We start from the raw sequence: 13,021 nt of genomic DNA, 5'->3' as shown, positions 1-13,021 counted from the left end.
CTACTAGACCTACCTACAACCCTCCATCCTATTAAGCTCCATGTACTCATCCAGGAGTCTCTTAAAAGACCCTATTGAGTTCGCCTCCACCACCACTGACAGCAGCCAATTCCACTCGCCCACCACCCTTTGTGTGAAAAACTTACCCCTAACATCTCCCCTGTACCTACCCCCCAGCACCCTAAACCTGTGTCCTCTCATAGCAGACATTTCCACCCTGGGGAAAAGCCTCTGAGAGTCCACCCGATCTATGCCTCTCAACATCTTATACACCTTTATTAGGTCTCCTCTCATCCTTCGTCTCTCCAAGGAGAAAAGACCGAGCTCCCTCAGCCTATCCTCATAAGGCATGCCACTCAATCCAGGAAACATCCTTGTAAATCTCCTCTGCACCCTTTCAATCTTTTCCATATCCTTCCTACAGTGAGGTGACCAGAACTGAGCACAGTACTCCAAGTGGGGTCTGACGAGGGTCTTATATAGCTGCATCATTATAATCATCATGTTGAGATCAAACTGTTGATAAAAGCTTGCTCATTTCTTTGGGGCTTCAGGTTCCCTCGACATTTCGACACCTTTAACATGATTAATTTAGATGTGAAGATGCCAGCGTTGGACTAGGGTGGTCACAGTAAGAAGTCTCACAACACCAGGTTAAAGTCCAACAGGCTTATTTGGAATCACGAGCTTTCGGAAGTGGAGTGGAGCAGCATCAGCCGATGAAGGAGCAATGCTCTGAAAGCTCGTGATACCAAATAAACCTGTTGGGCTTTAACTTGGTGTTGTGAGACCTCTTACTGTGATTAGTTTCTTCACAGATCATTCCTTTCCTGCTCCTCAGCTTGCTTTGCTCTGTTTCACTGTCTCTCTCCCTCAGCAGACAGGAATTCAAACTGGATTCAGAATCCTAAAAATGAGTAATTTTACCAAAACCTTACACCTATCCCATTAAACTGGGATGCTAAAAAATCATCAGTCGATTTTTGGCAGCTCTCAGTGCATCAGAGAATTAGGGAATTTGAGAAGCGTATTTACTGTGTCACAAGTAATACATTAACACTGTAATGAAGTTACTGTGAAAATCCCCTAGTCGCCACATTCTGGCGTCTGTTCGGTTACACTGAGGGAGAACTTAGCATGGCCAATTCACCTAACCAGCATGTAACCAGACGAATGAGCGGGGAATCTCATAGAGACTTATAAAATTCTAACAGGACTAGACAGGGTAAATGCAGGGAGGATGTTCCCGATGGTGGGGGAGTCCAGAATCAGGAGTCACTGTTTGAGGATTCAGGGTGGATCATTTAGGATGGAGGTGAGGAGACATTCTTTCACCCAAAGAGTGCTAAGCCTGTGGAATTCATTACCACAGGAAATAGTTGATGCCAAAACATTGAATGTATTCAAGAGGTGGCTAGATATAGCACTTGGGATGAATTGGATCAAAGATTATGGGGAAAAAGCAGGATTAAGGTTATTGTGTTGGATGATCAGCATGAATGCTAATCCCTCCACACTATGATCGTAATGAATGGTGGAGCAGGCTCGAAGGGCCGAATGGCCTCCTCCTGCTCCTATCTTCTACGTTTCTCTGTCTTTTGACTGTGGGAAGAAACCGGAGCACCGGAAGGAAACACACGCAGACACGGGGAGGACGTGCAGACTCCGAACAGACAGTGACCCAAGCTGGGAATCTGAACTAGGTCCCTGTCGCTGTGAAGCAGCGGTGCTAACCACTGTGCCGCCAGGCGCCATTTTGTGAACTCACTTGTTCTCATACCCTATCGAGCACATTGTGCCTTGCATACTAGTCATGCAATCCTTACCTCGGACTGAAATTGTGTTCTGTATTAGTGATATTTTGAAGCTGTAAACACAAAACAAAACAACAAAAAATAGAAGCAGTTGAAAATTAAATAAACGTGTGAGATTGTTTCATTTGCAGACAGACAGAGCAGAGAAATGTCACGTTTGGCTGTAATGATTAGATAAAGTAATTAAACCTCTTCAACCACAAACTGACTGGTGGGCGAGCTGACATCACTATCTTTTTTAACTGTAATTACTTTCACTCAGAATGCACAACATGCATGCAAAGAAAACAAAAGGGCATCACTTTAATAAATGGAAAGTTACCCATGGGGTGGCATAGTGAGAAGTTTAACAACACCAGGTTAAAGTCCAACAGATTTATTTGGTAGCAAAAGCCACACAAGCTTTCGGAGCCCCAAACAGTTCCCCTGGCTTGGGGCTCAGAAAGCTTGTGTGGCTTTTGCTACCAAATAAACCTGTTGGACTTTAACCTGGTGTTGTTAAACTTCTTACTGTGTTTACCCCAGTCCAACGCCGGCATCTCCACATCGTGGCATAGTGGCACAGTGGTTAGCACTCTTGCCTTGCAGAGCCAGGGACCCGGGTTCGATTCCGGTCTTGGGTCACTGTCTGTGTGGAGTCTGCATGTTCTGCTTGTGTGGGTTTCCTCTGGGTGTTCTGATTACCTCCCACACTCCAAAGATGGGCGGGTTGGATTGATTGGCCATGCTAAATTGTCCCTTAGTGTGGGGGGATTAGCAGGGGTTATGGGGATAGAGCCTGAGTCGGATTGTTGTCAGTGCAGGCCCAATGGGCTGAATGGCCTCCCTCTGCACTGTAGGGGTTCTATACCCTCGGCTTTTGAGGACTGGTTATCGATGAGCAATTGCGATCAAATGATGACTGGCTGGAGAGTCCTGAGCCAGGTGTCACAGGGCAGAGGTTTGAGAGTCTGGGCCAGAATCCCCCGCTGTGTGGGGAACAGTCACGGGGCAGTGATGTTCCTTGAATTGGCCAATTAATGGCCAGGGGGCTGGCTTGCTGTCCAATGAAAGATAGCAAGATGGCACTCTTCGTGGTTTTTAGTGAAGAACGAGATTGGGAGCCTTCCATCTTGAGGCACACTCTCTGTCACATTTAAAACTAATACATTGAACTAAATGGCACAGTTGCCATCATGGAGGGGGGGACCCTTCCACAGGGCAGCTTAAGCCACAGCTGTGGTCAGCTGGGATGGTAGGGCCTCAAGGCCTATCTGAAGCTGCAGTTCCCCTGTCGACCACTGGATGGTTGATGTAATTCCCACGTCCATGGTGTCAGTCAGCCTCTGTCACTTGGCCTTAATTAGTCATTGAGCTACCTCAATCGGTTAGCTGCCAGTTGTGGGCCAGCAACCCTTTTGGTCTCAATCCTGCCTCTGGGATAATGATTCATAGGCAGGATAGAGTCAGCAAACCAACAGGCAGTGCAAATTTTCACACCCACCTGTCCCTGTACTCACACCACATAGGGTGGTGAAAATTCTGCCCATAGCCTCGAGATAATGGTTTAACTGGTTAGGGCTGAGATGAGGAGAAATTCTTTCCCTCACATGATTGTGAATCTCTGGAATGGAAGCTGTATAGTCGTGGAGACAGTTTGGCTAGGTTGATGGAACTGGTGCTTTTGATAAGCGTAACAACACTGTAAATGGATGTTCAACCAAGGCAAGTTGGTAACAACGGAGAATAGAATGTCAAGAGTTTGACTTAAGATGTTAGAGGTTCAAAGGAGGAGATGAGGAACGGTAGCACTGGGAAGCACGGTGGCACAGTGGTTAGCACCGCTGCCTCACAGCACCAGGGAGCCAGCTTGGGTCACTGTCTCTGTGGAGTTTGCATGTTCTCCCCGTGTCTGCGTGGGTTTCCTCTGGGTGCTCCGGTTTCCTCCCACAGTCCAAAGATATGCAGGTTAGGTGGATTGGCCCTGCTAAATTGCCCCTTGGTGGCCTGAGTGGGATTGTGCTTGGTGCAGACTCGATGGACCAAATGGCCTCCTTCTACACGGTAGGATTGCATGATTCTACGATTCTAGGTGTGAATTTCATAATCACATTCGAAAAGGTGGACTCACGGAATTAAGGTATTGAAGTGGGACTTCTGAGGGGGGTTGTTTCAGGAGAATAACAACAGAAAAGGATATATCAGGAGGCATTTCAACTGATGCAAGTTAACTGTTTCGAGAACTCAGCCTGCAGCAAGCAAAGCAGTGTTAACTCCCAGCATCTGTAGAGAGACTGTTTGAACAGTCAGTTATGCTGCTCTGCATCAGATACAACCCCGAGAGATATAAGCGCCTGAGGTGGTAATTATTAGTGGAGTTATTGAAAGCCTACAGGGTGCTTTTTGGGAGGTTTCGCGCTGAAGTTATGGAAATACTGGGATTTCGAACTGGATAAGTTTAAAGATACTGGGTATGATTTTCCAGGTGTTCCTGCAGGATCTTCCAGTGCCCTCTCCCTCCCCCCACCGCTGGGGCATGAACAACCTGAAATCCTGTTGACAACAGTGGGACTAAAAGATTTCACCGCAGGTCGATGGAGGGTCACCTCCACTGCCGCTAACACGCCGTGGGGGGGAGGGGGGGGGGGCAGAAAGTCCCATCAATATATGTCGCCATCAGGTGGAATTTTCCATTTTGTTTCAGTGTTGTCTCAGGCGGGTGAAGTGATGCGCAGCCCACCTGCTGTGCTGCCAGCTTTTCCCGCTAAATGTTTAAGCACGTTGGGGGAAAAAAACGTTCTGGAGCTGGGTCTGAAGATGTCACGCTGGCGAGGCGGGCACTGAATGAGCCAACCTCACCAGTAACCTTTCAAGAGATTGGGGAGCCGTCTTTACAGAGCGTCCTGATCAAAAAAAAAAGATCCCTCCCCCCTCCCACGGACAAGGGACTGCACCCCTCCCACATTGGGAACCCCCCCCCCCCCACCAACCCTGAACGTCCCCAACCAGAGCCCCCACCCTCCCCAAGTCATTGCCCATGCCATTGCCCCCTTGCCCAAGCAGTTCTAGGGTACTGTCTGAGCATGACCCTCTTCCCTCTATGGGGCTGTACTTACATATGTACCCCCAGTGGGGTCTGTTCAGCAGGATCCTGTTGTCCTGAAGCTGCTGAAAACCCTGCCAACGGGGGGGGAGGGGGGTGGGAATCCTAGTGTGGGTGGATAATAGAGTGGGGAAGCCCACTTCAAATATTAAAATGTATTCAAATGGGGTTCCGGAAATCGCAAGGCAGGAACTCAGTGACATAGTTGTTGGTGAGTGAGAAACCCAGTAAGGAGATCCTGCCGACTGGATTTTCCGCTCCCGCCACCATTCCCGCCTGCTGGAAATGGGGGCGGAAAATCCCAGCCATTGAGTTAGTTCATTGTATTTCTAGTTGACTTCCTTGCTGTGAATTTTATTGTTGAATAAACCTTAATTTCATTTAAGGTCATCACAAAGACATCTGGGACATCCTTCTCTCGTTTCCACAACTTTCCTCATGCGGTACCAAATTGGAAAGCAGGAGCTGGGGATTCTCCGACCTTGCCCATGGCCAGGATTCTCCAGTCCCGCTGCAGTGAATGGAGATTTGGCCGAACGCCAAATTCTCCGTTCTCGCTGGCGACGGTGGCGGGGCATATGACATGGGAGAATCCCGCCCCAGGTTTTCCAAACTTCCCTTCTGGGATACCTTTACCATCCACTGTGCTCTTAACAGCTGTGATCGTAAATTTTGGGGCTTGAATGAAATTGTGGGCTGTGTGGATAGAATGTCAAAGTGGAACTCGTGCAGAGGTTCAGCCTTGAACCTAATGAATGGTGGAGGAGACTCAAGGGGTTGTGGAACCAATTCTGTTATTTTAATGTTATTAAACACTTACCTATATCGGCTTTATTCAACTTTGCTACACTCAATTAAATCAAATTGAAGGTAAAGAAAATGTGACTTGATGAACTAACTGTCCTTTCCAGCCCATTAATTTCATACATTCATATAGTATTGCAGGGAAAAAAATTATATTTGCAGAAATTCTCATTTTTGGAATGCAGATTAATAAGAAAATGTAGAATGCTTAATCTCAGAAACCAGGTGTAGTAAAATAATTAAACTCAACCTTCTGTCCAGTCAAAGGTTGTCAAATCACACCATGAGTGAATGGCTTTTTCACAAGGAGATAGACAGTAGCCATTTTATTAAAAGTGAAGCTGTTATTCGACACAAGAGAAAGATTCAAGCCTTGGGAACAGCGCTGAAAAGAGCTACAAGGCTGATCTTTATCAAATGATTCAATTATGAAGAAAGGGCTGGAGAAAATGTAGTTCTCCAGCTTTTTAAGGAGGTAACTGAGCTTGTCATGCTATACTCAAGTGTTCCAAATGGAGGCGGGGGAGGGAAGTGGGGTGTTCTCGGTTACTCTTCATTGTGATTTCAGACCAGATCCTAGGCTCATTGTTTGAGTGTAACGCTGTGACTGTGAAACACAGAATCACAGAATTCTAACAGTGCAGAAGGAGGCCATTTGGCCCATCGTGTCTGCACCAGCTCTCCAAATGAGCATTATGACTTAGTGCTATTCTCCTGCTATTTCTCCATACCCCTGCACATTGTTTCTATTCAATAAATCATCTAATGCCTCCTTGAATGCCTTGTGTGAACCTGTCTCTGCTACACTTCCAGGCAGTGCATTCCAGACCCAAACAACTGGCTGTGTGTAAACGTTGTCTCTCACATCACATTGGCTCATTTTGCAAATCACTTTGAATCTGTGCCCTCTCATGCTTGACTTTTTATGAGCAGGAACAGTTTCTCCCTATCTACTCTGTCCAGACCCCCCATGATTTTGAACACCGCTATCAAATCTCCTCTTAGCCTTCTTTTCTTCAAGGAGAACAGTCCCACCCTGTGCAATCTATCCTCATAACTGAAGTTTCTCATCCCTGGAACGATTCTTGTAAACCTCTCCTGCACTTTTTCCAATGCATTCACATCCTTCCTATAGTGTGGTGCCCAGAACTTTACACAGTATTGACATCTACCTAGTACAAAGAACAAAGAACAAAGAACAGTACAGCACAGGAAACAGGCCCTTCGGCCCTCCAAGCCTGTGCCGCTCCTTGGTCCAACTAGACCAATCGTTTGTATCCCTCCATTCCCAGGCTGCTCATGTGACTATCCAGGTAAGTCTTAAACGATGTCAGCGTGCCTGCCTCCACCACCCTACTTGGCAGCGCATTCCAGGCCCCCACCACCCTCTGTGTAAAAAACGTCCCTCTGATGTCTGAGTTATACTTCGCCCCTCTCAGCTTGAGCCCATGACCCCTCGTGATCGTCACCTCCGACCTGGGAAAAAGCTTCCCACTGTTCACCCTATCTATACCCTTCATAATCTTGTATACCTCTATCAGATCTCCCCTCATTCTCCGTCTTTCCAAGGAGAACAACCCCAGTCTACCCAATCTCTCCTCATAGCTAAGACCCTCCATACCAGGCAACATCCTGGTAAACCTTCTCTGCACTCTCTCCAATGCCTCCACGTCCTTCTGGTAGTGCGGCGACCAGAACTGGACGCAGTACTCCAAATGTGGCCTAACCAGCGTTCTATACAGCTGCATCATCAGACTCCAGCTTTTATACTCTATACCCCGTCCTATAAAGGCAAGCATACCATATGCCTTCTTCACCACCTTCTCCACCTGTGTTGCCACCTTCAAGGATTTGTGGACTTGCACACCTAGGTCCCTCTGTGTTTCTATACTCCTGATGACTCTGCCATTTATTGTATAACTCCTCCCTACATTATTTCTTCCAAAATGCATCACTTCGCATTTATCCGGATTAAATTCCATCTGCCACCTCTCCGCCCAATTTTCCAGCCTATCTATATCCTGCTGTATTGCCCGACAATGCTCTTCGCTATCCGCAATTCCAGCCATCTTTGTGTCATCCCCAAACTTGCTGATTACACCAGTTACACCTTCTTCCAAATCATTTATATATATCACAATGTCACAGTGGAACTCCGATTTTACACGCCCCGATTTAGCACGAAATCGGATATGACACGATCGCGCGACGGACCCTTTTTTTTGCTATTTCCGGTTCAGTGAATTAGCGCGACCCCGATTTAGCGCGACCCCGGTAACATTCGCGATAACATTTTATGGACCCCAACCATCGCGCTAAAACGGGGCTGCACTGTATCTTCTATTCATTTAACATAGCGTCCTTGCTCTTATACTCGATGCCCCTATTAATAAAGCTCAGGTTTGTGTTTGCTTTATTGACTGCTCCCTCACCTACCCTGCACCTATCCTAATCATCTGTGCACATATACACCCAGGGCTCCTCTGCTCCTGCACCCCTTATAGAATTTTACCCCTTTATTTTATCGTGCCTCTCCATTTTCTTCCGACTGAAATGTAACACTGCAAAAGGTAGGTCGGTAGTCCCACCGCCAGGAATGGCTCTTGAGCCCTGAAGGGGCAGCATGGGCTGACAGCAGGGATTTGGAGGGAATTGAACCGGCAACGGCAAATGCAGAAGCCACTACCGAGATCGCTGTCCAGTTAAGGGTAGCAGCCCACCTTTCCAAGCTGTTGATACAATCAGGGGGTCAGCAGCGTCAACAATAGAGGCACCTCCATGTTGAGGCACCCTTGAAGGGCAGGGAAAAACTTTTTTTAACGAGTCAGGGGCCAGGCAGACTGACATCACCGAGGGGTGAACACTCCAGCGGTAGTGTCTGAGGCGTGGGAGTGGCCTTTGCCACCACGGCTACACCCTGGAAACCTCCTGGGAGGCCACCCAGACACCACACGTGGACAACCGCTTCTGGTCAGCAGTTGGCCATGCTGGTGCCATTCCTTCTTCTGGAATATCCCATGATGGCTGGACAATGTCAGGCTTCTCTCCCTCAGGCTGCCATTCCACCAGCCCTCCCATGTCCCAGACAGCATTCATGCAAAAGGCAACTGTAAGGAGGAAGATTTCTCCTTAGCAATCCAGCATGATCCACAATAAGTCAAAGCGATACCACTTATAAACAAAACATCTGAAGGAATTCTTGAGAAACAAAGAAACATAGAAACTAGAAGCAGGAGTAAGCCATTTGGCCCTTTGAGCCTTCTCTGCCATTCATTTTGATCATGGTTGATCATCATAGAACCATAGAAAATTACAGCTCAGAAACAGGCCTTTTGGCCCTTCTTGTCTGTGCCGAACCATTTTATGCCTAGTCCCACTGACCTGCACTTGGACCATATCCCTCCACACCCCTCTCATCCATGAACCCGTCCAAGTTTTTCTTAAATGTTAAAAGCATTTACCACTTTATCCGGCAGCTCATTCCACACTCCCACCACTCTCTGCGTGAAGAAGCCCCCCCTAATATTCCCTTTAAACTTTTCTCCTTTCACCCTTAACCCATGCCCTCTGGTTTTTTTCTCCCCTAGCCTCAGCGGAAAAAGCCTGCTTGCATTCACTCTATCTATGCCCATCAAAATCTTATACACCTCTATCAAATCTCCCCTCAATCTTCTACGCTCCAGGGAATAAAGTCCCAACCTATTCAATCTCTCTCTGTAACTCAACTAAAGTCCCAGCAACATCCTTGTGAACCTTCTCTGCACTCTTTCAATCTTATTTACATCCTTCCTGTAACTAGGTGACCAAAACATCGAATTCAGTATCCTGATCCCCCCATGTCCCTTGATTCTTTTAGTCCCAGGAGTTATATCTAATTTCTTCTTGAAATCAGACAATGTTTTGGCCTCAAATACGTTCTGTGGCAGTGAATTCCACACATTCACCGCCCCCTGGGTGAAGAAATTTCTCCTCACCTCAGTTCTAAAAGGTTTACCCCTGATCCTCAAACTATGACCCCTAGTTCTGGACTCCCCCACCATTGGGAACATTCTTTCTGAGGCATTGCATGCACTACTAGTACAGCCATATGGAGGAACTTTCCAAAGCAGACTGAGAATTTATAATCAGTCTCAAAGTCACACCCTAACTTTGTCAACCCTGCTGGATCCTGACACCCACGTATTTTCTCATCTTCTGAACTCTTCTGAATCTGTGTTTAGAGGAAACCTAGAAAAGTAATCAAAATTACAATAAACCAGGCCTGAAAACTCTCAGCTGTTCTGTTTCACCTGGTAGGGACACCAACAAATTCATCATGGAAACACTGGCAACCTAGGTACATTCAGTCTCAACAAAGAACAAAGAAGATTACAGCACAGAAACAGGCCCTTCAGCCCTCCAAGCCTGCACTGACCATGCTGTCCGACTTAACTAAAACCCCTGATCCTTCCGGGGACCATATCCCTCTATTCCCATCCTATTCATGTATTTGTCAAGACGCCCCTTAAAAGTCACTACCGTATCCGCTTCCACTACCTCCCCAAGCAACGAGTTCCAGGCACCCACCACCCTCTGTGTAAAAAATCTACCTCGTACATCTCCTTTAAACCTTGCCCCTTGCACCTTAAACCTGCGCCCCCTAATAATTGACTCTTCCACCCTGGGAAAAAGCTTCTGATTATCCACTCTGTCCATGCCTCTCATAATCTTGTAGACTTTTATCAGGTCTCCCCTCAACCTCCGTCGTTCCAGTGAGAACAAACCAAGTTTCTGCAACCTCTCCTCATAGCTAATGCCCTCTATACCAGGTGACATCCTGGTAAATCTTTTCTTTACCCTCTCCAAAGCCTCCACATCCTTCTGGTAGTGTGGCGACCAGAATTGAACACTACATTCCAAGTGCAGCCTAACTAAGGTTCTATAAAGCTGCAACATGACTTGCCAATTTTTAAACTCAATGCCCTGGCCGATGAAGGCAAGCATGCCGTATGCCTTCTTGACTACCTTCTCCACCTGCATTGCCACTTTCAGTGACCTGTGTACCTGTACACCCAGATCCCTTTGCCTATCAATACTCTTAAGGATTCTGCCATTTACTGTATATTTCCTATCTGTATTAAACCTTCCAAAATGCATTACCTCACATTTGTCCAGATTAAACTCCATCTGCCATCTCTCCGCCCAAGTCTCCAACTGATCTATATCCTGTTGTATCTTCTGATGGTTCTCATTGCTATCCACAAATCCACCAACTTTTGTGTCGTCAGCAAACTTACTATTCAAACCAGTTACATTTTCCTCCAAATCATTTATATATATTACAAACACTGTTACCAACATTGATCCCTGAGGAAAGCCACTTGTCATGATGTGGAGATGCCGGCGTTGGACTGGGGTAAACACAGTAAGAAGTTTAACAACACCAGGTTAAAGTCCAACAGGTTTATTTGATAGCAAAAGCCACACAAGCTTTCGGAGTCTTAAGCCCCTTCTTCAGGTGAGTGGGAATTCTGTTCATATAAAGACACAAACTCAATTTACAGAATAATGGTTGGAATGCGAATACTTACAGCTAATCAAGTCTTTAAGAAACAAACAATGTGAGTGGAGAGAGCATCAAGACAGGCCAAAGAGATGTGTATTGTCTCCAGACAGGACAGCCAGTGAGACTCTGCAGGTCCAGGCAAGCTGTGGGGATTACAGATAGTGTGACATGAACCCAATATCCCGGTTGCGGCCATCCTCATGTGTGCGGAACTTGGCTATCAGTTTCTGCTCAGCGACTCTGCGCCATGGTGTGTCGTGAAGGCCGCCTTGGAGAACGCTTACCCGAATATCAGAGGCCGAATGCCCGTCACAGGTAATCCCCACAGCTTGTCTGGACCTGCAGAGTCTCACTGGCTGTCCTGTCTGGAGACAATACACATCTCTTTAGCCTGTCTTGGTGCTCTCTCCACTCACATTGTTTGTATCTTAAAGACTTGATTTGCTGTAAGTATTCGCATTCCAACCATTATTCTGTAAATTGAGTTTGTGTCTTTATATGCCCTGTTTGTGAACAGAATTCCCACTCACCTGAAGGAGGGGCTTAAGGCTCCGAAAGCTTGTGTGGCTTTTGCTACCAAATAAACCTATTGGACTTTAACCTGGTGTTGTTAAACTTCTTACTGTGAAAGCCACTTGTCACAGCCCTCCATTCAGGAATGCACCCTTCCACTGCTACCCTTTGTCTTCTTTGACTGAGCCAGTTTTGTATCCACTTTGTCAGCTCACCTCTGATCCCACGCGACTTCACCTTCTGTACCAGCCTGCCATGAGGGACCTTGTCAAAGGCATTACTCCTTTTTTACACCTCAAAGAGGTGTAGAAGGAATGGAATTTCTGTCCACTGACTCACTAGGCAAATAATGAGCCTCAGGCATTCTAAAGGCGGAGGCCTCAGCTCTGACCAGTGAAAGGGAAGTAAGTGGGGCTGGTGAGTGCCAATCATCTGCCTTAGGTGGCACAGGCAAAGCCCCGCTCCCTGCCTCTACAAGTAAGGTGTTTCTCCAATGACACTGCCAACCTTGAAGGGGATTCAGTGCTGGAGGATATTTTGGGATGCAATCCCAGTCTAACCACCGTGTTTGCAACTAGGAAATTCCAAGACTAGTAAATCTTGAACATTATCTCAAGGTGTCCTTCAGGGCAAGAAGCACATGGTTTAAATTGCGAACGGCAAAGTTAAAGTCAATAACAGGAATTTATTTTCGCCACAAACAGTAATTAACATTTAAATGAACTTCCAAGTGGGATAATGGCAGCAAAAACCTCAGAGACATTTAGAACTCCTTTCGTATTCCTCTAATGTCTTGCCTGTGCTGCTGTCTTCTGATATACAAGTCTCACACAGTTAACGACAGCGCCAATATAAACCTAGATAAGCACGCGTGGGAGACAGGAAACGAAGGCTACATTGATGGGGTGAGGTGCAGAGGGTGCAGGAGGAGGCTCACGTGAAGCATCAAGGAAAGCCACCTGTTTGGATGCGTGGCCCCGTTTCCATGCTACAATTCTTTTTACAGGATCTTGCCAGCTGTCAGCCGGTGGCTGTGTAAGTCCCCCATGTACAGAAAGCCAGCAACAGTATGAGCAACAGCAGCTCGCGGGATGGGTTGTCGGTGCAGTGGTGAAACTGGAGGTCCTTCTGGAAGGATGAGCCAAGGCGGGTTGAATGAACTCCCTCATCTGTGCTTATCATTTTGTGATTTACAAGTCTCATATCTTGGGCAATGCAGATTCTGTGCAGAGTTTGCCAATCTGTGTCTCCATTGTTTTAAGC

The sequence above is a fragment of the Mustelus asterias genome, chromosome 15, assembly GCF_964213995.1.
Source record: "Mustelus asterias chromosome 15, sMusAst1.hap1.1, whole genome shotgun sequence".
NCBI lineage: Eukaryota > Metazoa > Chordata > Chondrichthyes > Carcharhiniformes > Triakidae > Mustelus > Mustelus asterias.
The sequence above is the reverse complement of the archived record's forward strand: the minus strand, read 5'-3'. Positions refer to the sequence as shown.